We start from the raw sequence: 19,020 nt of genomic DNA on the forward strand, positions 1-19,020 counted from the left end.
CCCACCGAGACGGTATCGACAGTTCGGACATTTTACTTATCCCGGTAATTTCTTGGGCCAACCTCGTACCCAGTGTTATCTCCTACGTGAGATACCGATAATTTTGACAATTTTTTTATGACGTCACCGTCCGTTTCCATAGACGCTACCGATTGCGATTTACGCGTCAGTGATACGTATTTGCGAGTGTTGCCCGATCGATTGGCCGATTCATATAGGAGGATACATATGTTAATAATATTGACGCATGACAAATTTCAAAAAAAAAAATCGATCGCTAATTTTCACATGGGAATTAATTCACGCGAGTCTCGTAATTTCACGCTCTATTGGGTGTCGGGGTGTATAGTGTCGAATTGCGGGAATTCGATTTTAGAGGTTTGTGTAGCGTTCGCGCATACGTGCCATAGGCATGGAGTGTGCATACACGTATGTATAGATAGGTGTATCGTGCGTCGTAAAACAGAATATAAATGCGAACGAGTGGGAACACGCGGTAGCGGAATATTTTCGAAGCGTCGAATCGCGCGAATGAAACTAGGCGGCTGGAGGAAAAATGAAAATGAAAAAATTCTGTCGCATTTTTTTTTTCATGCCAATCTTTCATAGACCACGTCGAATTCTAAATATAAAATCTGCAGTCAGTTTTTCATTGATTTTGGTATAGAGTGAGGTGCGAGATAACTTTGGGGTTTCAGGGAGCGTCGCGACGGCGACGTCGAATGATCGGCAATGATTAATTTCAGCCTTCCGATGATCGGGTCGGGCGCTGGAACTCAGATGAATGACAGCTGAATACCCGTTATAAGTAATATATATTAAAATACACGTGCTAAATGGAAAGCAGCCTTAAGGCAGTTACTGATATAATTCAGCGTATGCACGTCCTACCTATAGGTACGGTCCTGGGATATTGTGTATTCGGATGAAAGAAATTTTGTTCAATCCGTCAACGGTCTTTCGAGTGGCATCCCAACGAAATCAACGGGACAGACGCTGCCGCAGCCTCCGATAATTTTTCCCAGGGCTCTCTGGCGCTCCAATTCAAATTTATCTGGGCAAATTGAAATGGTCGTTTGCGTCAGAAGAAGCGTCGCCAGTATCGGCCTCGCAAACTGTTCAAACAAGTCGAGCGCCGGCAGTTCGCTCGCTCGGGTATGTAACAATGTTGACACGCGTGTGACGTGTAAATTTATATCTCGAGGAGGAGAAGGAGAAACAGGGGGCGAAGAGGGGGCGTCTCACCTCTCAAGGTGAGCACCTTGAAATTTTTTAACGGTACAGGGAAGGCGGTTCGATATAATTTTGAAAAAAGATAAAAGTTAAGAATTGAGAGGGTCAAGACAAAAATAATAATTAACGATAGAAAAAAAAAAAAAATTTTTTTTCTCTAGGAAATTGACGTCGCGTCGTCGTCGCGATAGGCGTGTTTACAGGTCGCTCGTTTGGAAATCCTTTGAGTCAATTTGGCCGCGTCAATTGCATGGAAGTAACGATGTCGATGGAGGGTGTGGGGGTTGTCGAGGGTGAAAATCGAAGGGACGAAAAAGAAAGAAAAAAGAGAAAAACAAAGAAAAATCACATTTCGCGGCAAATAAAGGGAGAAGGGTCCCTCGTTAGCTTTACTTTCTTAAGCGGCATTTTCAATGAAGGGAAAATTTAAAATTTCGTTAAATTACCCGAGCTCAAGTGTTCCGATCTCTTCTGGGGCGGGTCTAACGAGCTTCTTGTCGAGTCCCTGAGAACCTGCCCTTTGATGTTACCCTCGTCCTGCGACACCACGGAGACAAATAACGTCTCGCACTTTTGACCCTCCCGATGCTGCATCTTCGACTATTTTATTTCCTCCCTTATCGGGTCCAATCAATCGCTACATTAATACGTGACCTTCCGAGCTGTCTTTAGGTAAAGCGTGGCCTATATACCAACGTCAGGTGTTTCACGGCATTGGATTCTGTAAATCAATATGGTCCCCGTTTACGTCACACGCCTTCTATAAACTTAAGCCCCGTTCACACGTCACGCAAGGTACGAGGCAGATATCGTAAAAAAATGTTTCCAACAGGCCAAACTACGCAATCGATTAAAGAAACCGAGATAAGGTGGCAGCAAAGAAATATTTCGAAAAAATTACGAAAAGAGCGAATATCGCGCACGTGCGATACGCGCCCGAAAGAACAAGAGCAAGATAAAAATTGTCTGGTTGTACAGTTGGGCAATTATCGTTCAGCAATCGTCTTTACGTTAACACGTAATTATAGTTTTTTTTTTTTTTTTTTCTTTATAGTCGTACATAGAAACGAGGCTTAAATTTATTTTCATTGACGGTGATATATAAATATTTCTCTTTTAATTTTCCAATTTCCCATTCGATGTTCAATTTTTGTATTTTATCGTAAAATTCTTGATAAAGGATCGCCAATTGTCCAACGAGATGATAACCCGTCGCCGTTTCTCCCTCTTTCATGAAAACCCGAACAGACGATGTAAATCCGGGCGACTCTGTTGTCACGAGACACCTGCGCGCCTTTATCTCGTATCGCATGATAAAACAACGGAGGCCAAGGTGTTTCCTATCTAATGTCGGCCCCAGTGGAATTGTAATGGAATTCTAGAGAGTCTGGCGACGCGACGGAAAATACCCATTGCAAACTGTAGACCAATGCGAGAAGCACGTATACACACTGTACTATAGCATAAACGTAATAATTTGCGAATAACGATGACAAGTGATTATCGCTAATCGCTGTACTAATTGGGATGTCGTTACAGCTCGATTACCGTAATGCGAAAGAGAACAGGTTTGACGTTATGTATTCTACAATAGTAGAATGTATTTATGTATTTCTACAATAGGGCCAATTATACGCAATAAATATATATCAAAATCACACTTAAACCAGTATAGTTGTACTTTATTGATTAATGACCCAATCCCTGTAGTAGATGTCATTTGAGTTTGATCGATAATCCATTTTACATATACATACATCTTATTCGCACTACCCGCCAAGAGTATTTCCTAGGCCAAGATTATCCCTATGGCCATGAAGGAGGAATTCTAATTTCTAACGGTACCAACCGACTCAATACGGCGTCATTTATTTATGTACGTTTGCGCATTCATTATTAGTGAATGGCCGTGGAATTTGAGACCATTTATTCTACACACCTTATACGATCCAATAGCAATGAACTCGTACGGACGATTAATATTTCATTTTCCTTACGTACTAGCGAGGAAAATTCTTCGAATTTTTTCTTTCTAACGAGTGCTCGTCCTTCGCAAATCCATTGGCAATGAACTCGTACGCACGATTATCGTCGCCCTTCTGTAGTACCCAATCGGAAAAATTGATAGTTGATACCAATGAGCGTCTGTTTTCGTAAATAGTATACGAGCGTTGCGCATGCGCAGATCGAATCATCTATTACGAAGCGCCGACATTCTTGCTATTCCGAACGAGTACGCAACGAATCACGATTGTTTACGCTCACGCAACGCGGACTAAACTTAACGCGGACGTAAACTCCATAATCATTCTCGATTCTTCGAGGATTCAATTACTCACGTTACGAATGCTGGACTGATCCTGTCGATGATTTAACTGGAATCACTGCTCTTGCACTGATGTGTCACTGCTGTCACTGCCAGGTTGGTCGACTCGAGATTATTTGGTGATACGATGGATATCCAATTGGCGATGCTTATAGTGTTTTGTGTTATATATGTTTCTCTCTCTCTCTGTATTGTCGTATAAAAAAATAGCAAAAATTCACTCAACTCACTCGTACACGTAGAAAACTCACTGAAGGAACTGCGTCCGGTTATATTCAGTATGATTGCGCGTTGGCGATTAATAAAAAGAAACGTTACGATTTCGTTATTTCGTCTTGATTTCGTGGTCGTGCGTTTTTCTTTTTGTACATATAAGATTTTCTTTCGACGGGTATATATATACGTGAATGTGTCTCTGTGTGTGTATATGTGTATAAAAGTAAAAAAAGGATGCGATGAAAAACTAGAGCTGCCTGCGATCCGCAGGCGGAACACTTCTTCCCTCGCTGGCGCGGACACTCGTTCGTTAAAAACTTTCCCGAAAGACTTTAGCTTTTCGGGTGGCGCGCGCGGTCTTTTTGGGCTTTGGTCGATTCTTCGTTTATATATACATACATATATATATATATATATACCGTATTGTATCTCTTTTTTATATGTACATATATATATCCGTGGCGTGTGCACGTTCGTTTATACGTTTTCTGCGGTGCGTCGTTCGCGAGTACCGCTACAAAACTGATACGCGGGGGAACATGTGGAGGCTTACATAGAGGGTCATGGTGGGGAGTAGTACGGTGGCGCCATCTACAACGGGAATAGGAAGAAGACAGTTTATTCGAGGTGGTGGGGCAACAGTCGTACAGTCCTGGTGGGGAGAAATGGTGTAACAAGGCCGTGCGGATGGCGACAGAATCGCCCGCGCGACTCTCGTTGCTTTGTACTCGCGATAACGAGGAATTCGGGGGATGACCTGCCTGTCGTTTCATGAGAATTAATCCAGAATTATACTCTGGCACGTTACTGACACAGCACTGATGCTCTCTCTCTTCTGTAAGTTTTATATTCTTCTCTTCGTTCCCCATGCCTGTATCCTCGCGTGGTTGACGGGCTGGTCGGGCTGCTCGACGAAGCATTGAAAAACTAACTGAAGGTTATTCCCGTGGTAAGATGGCGCATGCTTATCGGGACTTGCGTGAATGTCTCGTGAATTAGTTTCGAGCTTATCGTACAGAACTAGCTGATTAACTCATTGCCCATTTACAATGTGCGATTTGGCTGATACGACGGTACGCGTGCTCCGAGCATGTAGTAAAGGTTACGTGAGTAACGCGTGTGTACATACATATAGATATACATATCCTCTGCAAGAGGAAAGCCAGGCTCGATCGTATAAACATGCATGTAATCGGCGGGTGGTGGTACGTGCCGTGAAAGTGTACGAAAATGATGGAAATTTTGTCGAGTGCTAATGGAAGTGGAACGTAGTTATATCAGGTATGACAACTTGTTGGAAATATGTCGTATTTAAGTGAACGATTAATATTACTTTATGGCTGCATATATATTTTTCGGATTGCCATTTACACTTGGAGTCTCTGTAAAAGAGCTGGACTCGCGGTTGCTGCAACCGTGAAATTGATATTTCTTCAGTGAAAACATTCAAGCTGATATCTCTAACCAGAAGCCGAAGATCGACTAGAAATTGATACTTTTTTTTTTCTTCTATTCAAGTAGGGAAATCATATTGACTAGTTCTTCTGTGTGCTTTTTTAAGTATCAATGCTCAATCGCATCTTTGATTATTCGCGTTTCATAAACTCACACTTACGGTCGTCGCTTTGCGAACGTCAATGGGTCAAGTTCGTACCGGAAGCGACATACGGCGAAGAGTTCGCTCTTGCTTATCAGCGTTATTGCGCACATTGTTTTTATCGCTTCCAGTGAGAACCCACCCACTCGTCATGTCATACGTACAAAATTGAACGTGCGTCAAAGTCCGGGCAGCGTTCGAATATTTCGCCAGGTTATTGGACATCGATCGATACGAGTTGATTAGTTTCCTTTCTTCACCCTCTCGCTCCTCTTTCACCTCGTATCTGCTGCTCGAACCATTTTTACTCTCATATTCCTACCCTCTTGAGCGTTGTCGCCCACGCTTTTTTTTTCTTTTTTTTTTTCCTTAACGACGCCTCGTCTTCCAGCTTTATCGATCTGGACGTGATTCGACTATATTATCCTTAAATGTTTTTTCCCCGAAAAAATTCAAAGTAAAAATTAATATTTCGACCTATGACGTAGCTATCGGAAAATTTTGATAGCAATCACTATGGTTGATAGTAAATGACGCGCTGACAGTCCTTCAATAAAACAGCAATCGGAATCCGATCAAATATTTATCGCTGGAAGTTGATCGTGTCGATCGGACGAGTGCGCGCGCATGCGCACGAGGCAAGTCGCAAGGCTCATTTCCGCACGCGAAATGAACGCGTTTAAAAAAAAAAAAAAAAACCGCCACCCTTTCTATTGGCCGGGAATTGGAAACAGCGATAAACAACGAACATGTTCCCCAGCATATAAAACCGGTGTCAGTAACCTCTGCGTTCCGAAATTTTGTAAATTCAACTTACGCGAACAAGTATTTACACAATTGCCCAAAAAAAAATCCCACGAGCCTCGAAAATCGTTATCGTCCACAAAATCGACTATCGATCCTTATCGACTTTCGTGTATCCACGCGCAACGCGCAGAACGATGATTCACTCGATTTAACAAAATCCGCCTTGCGGCAGATTCACAACGAGCGACTCCCGACTCGATTTCATTGATTCCCCGGATAATCGTTCCGTTCCTGTTTGCCTCCACGGTCGTTCTGAATCCGCTGATAGAATCCGACGCAGCCCGTTTACTCAAGGTCCGCACTAAATTCAGGGCTTTTCAATTGACTTCTTAAACGTCAATTGTCGCCGACCGTCGTCTAGCCCTAAGGAATTTCGGCGGGCAAAAATTAAAATTTTCCACAAACCCTCCAAGTCCCGCTACGAATTCACATATCCAGTTACGTGCAGCTAAGTATCCATCTTGCACGCGAACCATATACGAAGACACGTGACAGTGTCGCAATGGTTAGGTTGGGTACGTAAAATATCCACATACGTATAATCATACGAGTGATGCAACGAAACGAAACGTACAAGTGACATAACGTGTATTCGGTATAGGATTATCTCTCTCTGGGACTTTGTAGAGCGGCCACGGTCACCGTGGAGGCCTTCGCGTTATGCGCGTTACGCAATTCTCAGAGTCGGACGTGTAGAGAAGCCCCATCTCCACACGCATCTACACGCCTCCTACCGACCACTTTGAACGTACACGCGGGCACACGTGCGTACTGCGGAAACGCAACGCGCCGACGCGCAGCTTCGATAACAGTAGTGCAACATCCGATATGCTGCTGCTCTTTGGCCACACGTCACTTCCATTCATCAAGTGCGCCTCAAGGGGGGCCAAAGACCTCCAAACTTTCGAAACGCTTCCTGGACACGCGGAGTCGCGGCTCCTCGGGCAATTTTCTAGGCTTCGTCACGTCTTTGACTGTTGCGCAGCTTTTGCACTCGCGGCTGCCACGTAGTTGCGCGTGGGGCCTGGCGTGTCGATGCAATCACGGCCATTGGCTATCGTATCGATTGGCCGCTGCGTTACGGCCGCAGGAATTGATTCTTCAAATTAATGGAACACTGCAAGTATCGCCCCCTATCGGTAAGGCACGATCGTTACTTGCAAATACAATGCGAATTTGCTCGTTACCTTATCCGTGTCCTTGCGAATTATTATTGGGGGGGGATCGAGTCTTCCTCACCCGGATAATTTAAACGGTACACCGTTAGAGGACAGAGGGTGAAATTACGCGAGGAAAAATTTGATTTTGAAAATTTTCGAGGTCTTAAGATTATTAATTACGAATCAGGCTATCGGCAAATCGTTATCACTGCTTCTGAAGATCCGTCTCGGTCCGTTATTCATTTCTGACCTCGTGCGCGCTTATATCGATCGGCTATTCGCTAAACGGCGGACTCCTCGATAATCGATCGTCCTTCGATTAATTTTTAATTATTGCGCAATTCGTAAAGCCGTTCTTCTTTCCCAGCGATCGAACCGATCGATCGGTTCCGTTCGGTTCCAAGGATTCATTCGTTACTGGGTCAGAGAGTGCGCCGCTGTTTTTGGTTGGCTGAGCAGAAATAATCGTTTGTTTATTCGGCTCCTTTGCGGTGGTGGTTTTACGACTACCTGCGTGGTGTGTCGGTAGGGAAATTAAAAAAAAGAAAATAAAGTCGACGGAACTGCGACGCGATAAGGAAAACGTGACTGATAAGGAGAATCCGCTGTGCGGTTCCTATCGCTTTTGCGTAAACCGGTTGTCTTGTTTACCTTTTTCCTTCTTTTTTTTATATCGCTTATTTTTTTTATTTAAATACCTGCACGGTAAGTTTACTAATCGTACACCCGGTATATGGGAACTTATTAGAAAATCGTGTAAAAAAAGGACAGAGAGAGATAAATGTATAAAAATATTCAAGCTAAAGTCTGGCTCAAGGATTCGGTGTGAACTTAGCTTTAACAGGAAGGAACAGGAACTAAGAACAATGTGGTTCAACCTTGATATCCACTGCACGCGGCTACGACGTAGTTACGATTATTAAATGCAACTGCATAATGGAGGCCTGACATAACGATGCCACAATTTATAGCCACATTCCGGTAGGCACTGGATGTTCCGAGCACGTATGTGTACGCAATTGCACATACGTATGCGCACGCAAGAGTGCGATAACACACGGTAATAATCAGCTCGGAGTTGCCGATTCCGCAGCGCTCGAAAATTCCAGACGGCAATTTCGAGGGTAAATGTAATAAGCAAACTGTAATATATAGATATAGTGCTCGTGGACGACTTCGCTTTCGGTCTTATTCACAAGCGGCGACCCAGATCGCTTTAAACTAGTTTCCACCCACCCACATGACACGCACGATCTTTCGACAAATACGCCGTGTGTTCCAATTCGTTAAATACGCTCACCGCGAGACACGACCTTACATAAAGGCGATTACGTATGTAAAGTGTCGTACGCGTAACCGCGTTACGTCCTGAGTTAACGTAACCACTTTTACCGTACTCACCGTGCACGAGTAACCGGCTCGATCGATAAAGCCGCACACTGCCTGCTTAACCTTAACGCGTATACTCTTTGCTTTTTTCTCATGCAGCTTTCCCATTTTCTTACAGCCATGAAAACCCGCTCAAGGTTCATCGCGTGCAAGTATGACGAGAGGTTGGTTTTCATGAGAACGAAAAGTGACGTTACGTATTATTTTTTCAGGTTCTCTCCACGACGTCTGGTGCGAACGGGCTAGACCAGTGACAGCCGGTGGTCGCCAGGCTGATCATCCCCAGGGCCCGGTGAAGACCTCCAGGCACAACGGGGAAGCACCGGCGGCGGTCGGACCAGACCAGCAGACTAACCGATCCAGCCTGGCTCCGAATTCCTGGTTGGCGATCATCTCGAGCCACGTCGAAGCGTCGTTCTAAAAATAATGAGTAAAATTCTTGCTCCTAGTGGCTCAAGAGTACGGAGCACCGGGGCAGCGGGTGTCGCTCGTCTCCGCAAGAGCCAGGACTGTCGCACCGATGCGAGTGCGGCATGGCGCTCGGTTAATACGGAGAAGTTGGCCAATCGGCATATCGAGGCATCCACACCGGCAGCCAAGCGATCCTCATTGCCAAAATCCATGAGGCAACCGTCGGCGTTCTTTAGTTCCCTGCCAGCTCAGCCGCTACTGTTTAATTTAAGACACCCCTCAAATGTCACGAATACATTCCGTCGCGTTACGTTAAGCTTCCTATCTCCAATGGGACCGTTCAATAACACGTTATATACACGGCGTTCAAGGAGTAACGAGCGAAAATCGTGTTACCGCGATTCTCGAGCCGACCTAAGCACTCGAGTGGGCGATTGGGAGCTGGTAGCTTGCCACGAAGGCAGAAAGTAATTTTTCAAGTTTGATCTTTGACCCTTGGTACTAATGGTTTCTCTGTCTTCGAGTAAACAGACGATTATGAGCTTTCCTCTGTGCTCCAATCGTAGCCAGTAACCGTGTACACAATTTTCGTCTCGCTTCTCGCACTTCTCGTAATACAATCTCAGGCCGTTGTGCATCTGTACGCGCTGCGGCTGCTCCGGCGCGCAGCCGTGTGCGCTATTATAGGTGGGCGTCGAGTGAAATTCTCGTGGCCAAGCAATCTCTCCTTTACGAGCCGTAATCCGAGGCGATAAAAACTTTTCCTCGTTAATCTCGTCAGCGTTGCGGATTAACGTTAACAGCTCGAGGATTCGCGGTGGAGATGATTTAATGCCGATAATACATTTAAATTAATACGAAATCATGTAAAATCTCCGTACAGACCTAAGGCATACCGATACATTTGTTTTTTCATCCAAATTGTTAAATCGGCAAGACATTCGAATAAGATCGGTGCTAGAGCGTCGCGTCGACCTATATTTATTAATAGATCCCGAAGACCTCGTGCTCGCGAAGGTGCAGGCATGTGTCACCCCAGGAATACCTCGACCGAGTGACCGTACTCTGTCTGCTAGCCCCGCGTCTGCGGCCGCGACTCCAAGTGTGCTGCGTGAGACGAGGCGCGTTTGCTCATCGAGAAAATAGCGAACGATAGAGCCCGGATTACGTAGGGGACGTCTATAGTTGTCTATTGCGAGATCAGCCGAACGGACATGCCGGTGAGGTTAGGTCGTGGGAGATGTTTGCGCTCGTCATATTCTAACCGGCCCGTGTATATACATAGTTTGGCGTGAGGCGGGCACAGGTGGGACTAGGCTGGGTGCTGCTGTTTTGTCATCGGAGCCAGGAATGGCTCGATGATGACTAACGATAGCATTGATGATCGGTATCGAATGGTTCGAGTTACCATAAAAATACATGTCGTCTCGTATGATGTTATTCGCTCGAGAATTCTAGGGTTTTTCCTGTGCATCGGCTTATACAGGGTGTGCGTACGGGATACGTGCGGGACGGGGATTTGGCTAAGGGTGCGCAAGGGACTCATCAATCATTTGCCAGGAAAACTTTATGGGACAGTATTTCACGTGTGTCGGTAACCCCGTGACACCTATTGTGGGTTTTGCCTGGCTGTGAAAAGTTTGTGTTGCTTGGGTCGGTGCACGCGAGCGTCGTGGTCATTAATCAAGCGTAATCGATAACCTGTCAAGTCGATCTAATTTGGGGAATAAATTTTAAGGTCATACGTGTCTTGGGCGTAGTACCAGTGGCGCCCCTGCCGGCAGTACGCGGAACTAAGTCTTCAAAGGAAATTTATTCCCTAACATTTTAAAAGCATTCTAATTTTGTGCATTCCAAAGGCAAAGTGTTCACAAAGTCGTGGAGAAGGACAGTAGACGAGTTGTTCCGGTACGCGGGGAAGTTTCCTTTCACCGGTTCGGTCGCCGATTGTAAATTGACAATTGCGACAGATCGATCGAGATCGTGCGTCGCGCCTCGGCGAATTTACAATCGAACGTTGCTCGCCGCTTGTACAGGAGAGAAAGCCAATGAAGATTCATCGGCGATCATCCTCGGCATAGAAGAAATAATGTCGATCGATCGCTTCATGGAAACGGCTACTCGTGCACAGGTATTATACGTACCGTGACAAAACATCGGGTTTCCCGAGAAACTCGGAGTCCACTGTGTGTTTACGAGCGAGGAAAGAGGCGAAGGCGCCTCCAGCTGTAGGAGCCGCAGGTTAGGCGCGATAACTCTTCGCGTTATTCTTGACTCTCGGCCGACGATCGACAGTCCCGGCCGACATGTTGCTTCTTAATTGAGATTGCTAATTGCATTGACCTTGAACCATGGCTGGGAGGGCCCGGGGAGAGGATGCAGCTTCTATCATTAGCAAAGTTCGCGGGTCAAAGTTCAGCAGCGTCAAGTTATTCGCGTGCTGGACCAGAATATTTATGGTGCTTCGCTCGCGGAATTATTGACCTCGTTCCAAAGGATGACCTCACGAGTGAGCATCTGTCTCCAGATGATCCTCCCTAGCTCCCTGCTCCCTACGCGCCACTTGCGCCTCCGCCACTGCTTCGTTCTCTGCGCCACGAATTTCAGCGACTGGCGTCCCTGCAACCAGGCGGCATCGCGTACATGCACACGCGCATAGGTCATAGGCGTAGGAGGGAGGCTGTTAAATTTCGCAAGAAGCGCATGGCTCCGCGAAGTTGCTGGTCCAATTTCATTTTTTTTTACCTTTTCCACTTTTATCTCATTTTTATCCTTTTTTCAAGACTACTTACAAATACACGTCTTCGTTCCTGCTTCCATACTGCACGCGTGTTACGTGTATACCTCGAAATTCAACTACTCGCAACGCATGACAAGCAATACGTTGATCCACTGCGAATTCCTGGAGATTTTTATTTGAATCTCCCGCGCTATTTACATTTTTCTTTTTTTACAATCTTTCGACAATTATTGCCTCTGTCACGATTGCGCAATCGATTTTTCGAATCGAATCGTCACGAGGTTCTCGATTATCATTTCCTTCGCGTCGACTCGACGTCCGACGAAATATCGACGCCTCCCTTCTTCGGGCACCCCCCTCCGCCCCCCTCTTCCCCCACTCCTAGGTAAAAGCTATTCGAAAAAAAAGTTGCTTAGTCTTTGCCAATCTGTCGCGGTTTCCTTGCGTTTTGTCTCGTTCTCGTTTTCCCTTTCGGAATCGTGCTCCTGGGTCACGCCCCGACGATTCGACTACTTTCTGTCTTCAGCTTTAGGCGTCGCGACGCCGGGCAGATCGCTTCGGTGACTTCAGGAATCACGCCGTTACACGCGCCAACGACGTCTGGTATTTCAGCATCGAAATCTTTTTAAATTTACCTACGTCTTGACGCACTGACGTAATTGGGGTCTGTTTTGAAAAAAAAAAAAAAAAAAAAGTGACTGTACGGCAAATTAATACTGACCTCTCGCAATAATTGTACGATTACTTCCTATTGTTTTGCTTTGGGCGCGTGGTCTAATTTTTTAAACATTCTCTTAGCTTCGCTACGACTTGCCTTGTGTACCGAGTGAAAGTGTTTCTTGCTTGTGTATAAATTTCCAATTTTTATACCGTCCAACGGAAACACATTTCTTTGGAACATTCGTTCATTGCGAACGCGGCTGTCTGCTTACGGAAAAGTGAAAATCTAACGAAATTTCAGCCGGCTAATTCGGCACTGGCGGCCGTTTGTTTGAACGAGTAGACGAGGCTTTAGAACAGACAGAGACGGTGGGGTTTTCTATAGGCTGAGAAAAAAAAGAATAGTCGTAAAGAAACGCGACAAAAAGTAAACGGCGGGTTCGGATAGGCGATATCGCGGACGTTACGGAACGCAGTTGTAAATCTCGTAGGAACGAATCGTTATCGCTCGAGTTAAGACGAAGCGAAGTAATCGTAAGTAGTTTTCGCTGAAAATAATTCTTTAGGGGGACAATCAACCTGAGCTGCCTATAATCCTAGAACACAGTGCGAAATCTCATCGGTGCGGAATTCGCACTGATTGGAAAGTGCAAAGACCCACTCCTGGAGATATGACCGTCCTCGAGTGCGTTCTCGGTACGAACTGCGCCAAGTAGTTAATCATTTTTTTATCAGTCTTATCACTTTTGAGAAAAAGATTTTTTCAAGTGACCGTGACACGTGGAAAGTAAAACAAAAAAAAAATTACATCGATCAGCCATCACGAAGATAACCGAACCACGTGGTCTATGCCAAAATGCAAAACTAAGCTAACTGGCAGTGTGCAAGTGCAGCGAGTACGGAGAAGAATGATTTTACTGTGTTGAAAAATATTTACTTTTTTATTAAAAAAAAATACAGTTTCAGCTTACAACAAGAATTATTAAAGAATGCGATAAACGTTATCAAAAATAATGGATGAGTATGAAAATTTTATCTTTTACTTTTTAATGTCTCTCTGCTCGAGAATGTAATACCAGATAGCGATTCTAGGGGTAGGCTTTCCGTAGAGGGGGAGGGCAGAGGGGGGGGGGGCGTCGGTTGTACCGGGAGCTGGGTCGTATTGATCGTACTGAAAACATTCGCCCTTTACGCCCACGCTCGGCGTCCTGCGGGTCTGCACAGTACAGGGTTTACCTACTACGCCCGAAACCCTTAGGTTTTCCCTTCAAGAGATTTCTCTCGGCTTCGTTCGCCTTTCCTATCTCCCTGTAGCCAGTGTCTCTATTAATCGGCTGTTATACCTTTCTTTCAGTTCCAAGAGTCCTTTCTCTGTGAGCAAACGGGAAAAGAGACAAGCGAAAATATAGTTCTGACTCAAGATAAACGAATGGTTCGCGCATACCCAAGAGTAGATATATCTCGACACTTTTCGTTCTATACTCAGGGGGTTGTGGATCGTGCCTTACATTGGTGCATGTGTCCGCTTTACGGTGAGAATGCAAAATTTCCGAACACCCGGTAGCAGTGTGCCGGCTCCGTGACCGGGCTTTCAGGGAAGCTTTTGCGGCATGGGCGAAAAGCTCAGATCAATATCAAGCCGCGAATTGGGACGTTACGCGAAGATCGACCCGCGACCTCTGACCCACTCTCTGGACCCGCCCGTGCCATCGTCAGCGCCCTCTTTTTCTCTCCCTACTTCACCCCAATCCCTGCTACCCTCCAACTCCATCGTTCTCACCCAGGCAATCCCGACCTCGGTAAACATTCGTCAATTTTTCACCATTTCCTACGCGTTAATTTTCTTTCCGCTTCGCGCTTTCAGCCGTTATTCTTAAATTAACCTGTCAAACAGAGTTTTTTCCCTTTTTGAAAAAAAAATAAAATAAAATAAATTCCATAGGTAACAAAATTTTTTAATTTATCACTTCGAGTCTCCCTCTCTCCCTTTCACTCTCTCTCTCTCGTTCGATTTTCAATTAGCCCACCCTCTATTGACTTATTTATTTACACGTAAAGTTCAAAGACTATACGTCACGCTGTGGGAAGCCTAGCAGGGTTGGCGGGGCTAAAATTAATTCCGCGTTGCCTAGATTAGGCGAACGGTCGCGAGGTTTCCCTGCCGCGTATACTCGCTGTGTAATAACTCAATAACTCAGAACTGTACGAGCATTTTTTGGGACAATCATATGCAGATAATTAATGCTTCGGGACTTGTGTGGCGTTGCAACTATTTTTGGAATGAAAAATCATACCGATTTAATATCTCGAGTCGTGGTACCACTGGGCACCATTGGTATCGACAGAAATTCCTTTTGAAATTAAGAAGCTCTCTCTAACTGATTGTCAAGACCAAAGGAGTATGAGTTGCGTATTATTCTTTAACGTTTCTTTACGAACTCGAGCTTGGTCGATATTACGGGGCTGATGGTATCGTTGGTGATTAGGCCAGTACAACACACTATAGCCAAATCCAGCGTATCGATTCACCTTATATGGAGGTGGATATTTTTAGCCATTCAGACATTTTCGTACGACGGGAGTGGCAGCTGAACAAAGTTTTCTGGCTGCACGCACTTTTCTCATTTTTTAACTTTTTTTTTTTCCGAGCAAAATTTATACACACAGTGGTGCTAAAAGACACGTGCCTTTTGCTTGGTTCTTATGAGCTGTCATTATTTACACAGACACGTGCTTTTTTGTATACTCCGTGCGTGTAGACTTTCACTAGGTAACTCTTTGCTGTGTATCAATATTGGTTATATTGGTATCTCGTCAAGTTTCCCCTCTTGGCCGGCGAACACGTGGAAAAACATTGGCTCGTCGGTGAATGGAAAAAATGATTGTCGGTTGGTTCATTGATTGCCTTTCGAAACGACTGATTCATAAGTCAATGAGTTGGTAAATGAAATAGAAATTTGTGAAAATTCGTGCTCTCGTGCAACGCGGTTCGAAAAAAAAAAATGTATTTCAAAGAAATGCAAAATTAGGTAAACACCATCGAGTCGGTAACGAAGTTCTGTCTCAATGCGGAAACCGCAAGAATAATTAAGAGGAGGAAAAATAGAAGAAGTTTCTTGTAATAAATAAAAATAATATTATTTCACTCCGTACGACAAAAGGCTTAATAAAGACTACGAAAGAGTCGCAATTATATCACGAAAAAAGACAATAACAAGACACTCCCAATTTTCACGGAGCGACTTTCCAGCCGAAGCCTCAGTGACACGTGTAGGTTCGTGACGTCGAAGATTTACAAGGGATTGCGTAACAAGAGCACAGAACGCGTATGGGATAGCGTGTAACCGAAGCGAAGCCCGTATTACCTGAATCGTAGTCCCGTATAATGTAACCCGTAACGTTCATTTCCTATGTAACCAAAGGGACTTATCTTTAGCGTGCATTCCCGCTGACGTTTTACAGTAAACTCAATATATCGCGTATACCGAAAGTCAACGAGTCAAATTTTGAAAAAATTTTTATTCCCTATCCAAGCAGCAAGATCGATACAGACCACACACGCAGAAGAAATTTCGTAACGGGATTCAATCTGTTTCTAACGAGAAAGTTCTTGGTCGAAAAGGCGGCTAAAACACTTCGGCACGTCTAATCGCAGAGTTGCGTAACTCGTGTGCCCAGTGATCGGGACTGGCGTGGGAGTATCGAATCGTAACGGAGATCGATCCAGAGGCGAATCTTCGGATGCACAGGAGGTTATTAGAAATCGATAGAATTCGTGTCATCTTTGCATCCCGGCCAAGGCCTGCCAACCGCGTGACAGATGCATTCCAATTGGACGCCTCTGTGCATAATATTGAAACGAGCCAATTGGAAATAACAATTTGCTAATTCATTGTTAGCGTTAACATTGACATCGTTCTCGAGTGTGTTTACGGGAAAAGTCCTTCTTTCCTCTCTCTCTCTCTCTCTCTCTCTCTCTCTCTGTATCTCTTACTCCTTCTAGATAATTACAAGATCTACAGCTTTATCTTCACGAAACGTGTCGCAGTCGTCGCGACGCCCGTCTGAATGTTCGTCTCGAAGGAGACGCGTGACAGCTGTAATATATATATATATATATACACATATATAGATATATATTACGTGAACCAAGGCACAGGCGCACGCTACTCCTATCACCGGTATACGTGATCACCTGAGTACCAACCGATGTAACTGAGTCAGTCGAGAGAAAGAAAAAGAAGGCCAATTCACATATGGTCGTACGAGGCTTCATTAAGTCAGACGCTACGAGTCGACGTGCCGGCAGCAGTATTGGTACACGTATAATTGTATAAAGCCAAGTTCAAACGAGGCGAAAGCCGTAGAGAAGAATATTCGCGCGTTCGTGCTCCTTTGCCATGCAAATTGCCTTGCTAAAACGCGAAGACGCGAGGTAAATTATAACCCGTGTAGGCGCGTGTCTGTTGATGCTTTTTTTTTCATTTTTTTCTTCCAGTCTTGGCATTTCCATATGGGAGTATCTCATGCATTCCTCGCTACTATTGATACCTTACAGGTAGATAAGAGTGACAAATAATTACACCGATGAGTGATCGATGAATCGCTTACACAGATTCATTCAGGGATTCTACGTGTACACGATCGTGCAGTTGAGTTACGTAAGTCGGAATTTATTTCCAGCTCTTTACCTATAGCGGATCAGCGTGCATAATAATTTTCCAATTTGACGATCAAATCAATTAACGAACGAGAGGATATCGATTGGAAAGCGAATCTGGTGGAAGTTGCAAAACTGTGCTGCAGCTTCCGGAAGGTATATTTAAGCGTGGTTGAAATCTGGACCAGTCGCAAGTACACGCGCCTGAAGCTACAGTATATATACCAAACGTACAGCGTGTCGTGATCGGATGCGATGAAAAGATTTCAGGCGATAAATATAACGGGGGTGCGAATAGTTGACGATAAGGGTACAGAAAGCAAGTGACCTAGATCGAGGCTGTTTCGTTAATTAAAATCGCGCGTGGCGTTGATATCTGTGCCACTGATAAGAATCGGTACGACTGTAGCAACGGTCCATGGACAATTAGCTTGGAAAATTTGGATCTCGATCGATTAAGATAAATGAAAAAAAAAAAAAAAAAGAGGTACTCACATTCTGACAAGAGCACTCCAGCAGGTCCAGAGCACAGCCTCTCCTCACTAATCTCACGAGTGTCCCAGGATGCACACTGGTATATAATCACAGCACAAGTTTCCGCTCGGGATCTCAATTTTTATGGAGAAAACCAAATTTACACCAATCGATCGAATTTTCTTGATTTCCGATAAGATGTCAAAGCGATTTATTTACTTTGGTAATAGGTAAACCGGGCACTCGTTATCGATTTTTCTCGCGTTTCACCTTCTCGTTCGCGCGTGGACCTTAACGATCTGTCGTTATTTTATAAGATTTTCTCTCGGACTCACGCCCCTTCTAAATCCCTGTAAACTTCGATCTTTTTTTTTTCAATTGTTTATCGTAAAAGGAAAATCTCGAGATGGGCAGTCGCGCGTCCGTGAGAGCGCGCGTACGCCTTCAAAACATGTAACGGGTGTCGCGAGCGTAACGCGAGCGTAAAGGTAGTATGCAGTACGGTGTACCAGCGGAGACTGTGTTCGCAATGGTTCCCAATGTTGGCGGATGTCTGATACTACGACAGGGCGGGGAGAGAAGCCACGGTACTAGTGACGTAACCGGTAGCCGCCGGAAAGGGGTGGCAGCAGAGTGCCGATGGTGGGGTAAGGGTTGCAGCCGATCCCAGCGTTGGTGGGGTTGAAGTCGAGGCCAAAGAGAGGGGATGGATGCCGGTCATTAGTGCCACTGGGACACGGAACCAAGTTCTTCCCCCTCCGAGCTCCACCACCCCCACCACCCCCCTCGACCCCACCTCGTCTTACCTTCTATCCCCTCCATCGGTCTTCCGTTACCAGTCCTGTAACTGGTATTACCCCCAACTCCACAAACTCACCACCCCCTTATACCCAGTGGTACCCACGAGTGCGCCTGTACCCCGTGCCCGCATCCCTTATACTATCATATATGTATATACATATATTATTTCATCCCCTTTACTCGAGTAACACCTTACGTACATTTAATTCAGGTTCATTGTTTTTTTTTTTTTTGTGGCTGTATATGACTGTTGGTATGCTGCACGAGAGTCAGGGAGCCATTAGGTTGGTAGCAGTGCTATACAAGGATGGCTGGCTTCTATGTTTCGACAGTACTGACGTATGTTGGGTATATGTACGCATATCGGGTCAAGGCTTTCGGCCAAGCACAATGGCCAATGACTGTTCTTAATGTTTATTTCTAATTCATTATTCATACTGCTATACATCATATGCGTTGAGGTATGATTGAACGATTTCAAATTTCCCGCCGCGAGGCAAACATTTTTCCGCGCTGTCCGAGACACTCGCAATTCGTGCTTTTATT

The 19,020-nt window shown here is 45.1% G+C and overlaps 1 protein-coding gene and 1 long non-coding RNA gene across 4 annotated transcripts in view; one reads left to right on the forward strand and one right to left on the reverse strand.

Moving 5' to 3' along the window:
- Positions 1-17,815, reverse strand: part of LOC107271603 (protein Tob1) — a 32,208-nt gene extending 14,393 nt beyond the window's left edge. For 2 of the 3 annotated variants that reach the window (XM_015747801.2, XM_025088763.1), the window contains exon 1: positions 3,573-4,289. The gene's annotated coding sequence lies outside the window, so the exon portion shown is untranslated. Of the gene's footprint in view, positions 1-3,572; positions 4,290-17,694 lie in introns of those variants that run through there. The other variant, XM_015747802.2, reaches the window with a different exon arrangement.
- Positions 4,410-17,683, forward strand: LOC107271604. Its single transcript, XR_003060922.1, has 3 exons — positions 4,410-4,612; positions 8,941-9,109; positions 9,178-17,683. It is a non-coding gene; the product is annotated as an uncharacterized LOC107271604 (long non-coding RNA).
- Positions 17,816-19,020: the final 1,205 nt, after the last annotated feature.

Source organism: Cephus cinctus, unplaced genomic scaffold, assembly GCF_000341935.2.
Source record: "Cephus cinctus unplaced genomic scaffold, Ccin1 Ccin1_scaffold0997, whole genome shotgun sequence".
In the NCBI taxonomy this organism is placed as follows: domain Eukaryota; kingdom Metazoa; phylum Arthropoda; class Insecta; order Hymenoptera; family Cephidae; genus Cephus; species Cephus cinctus.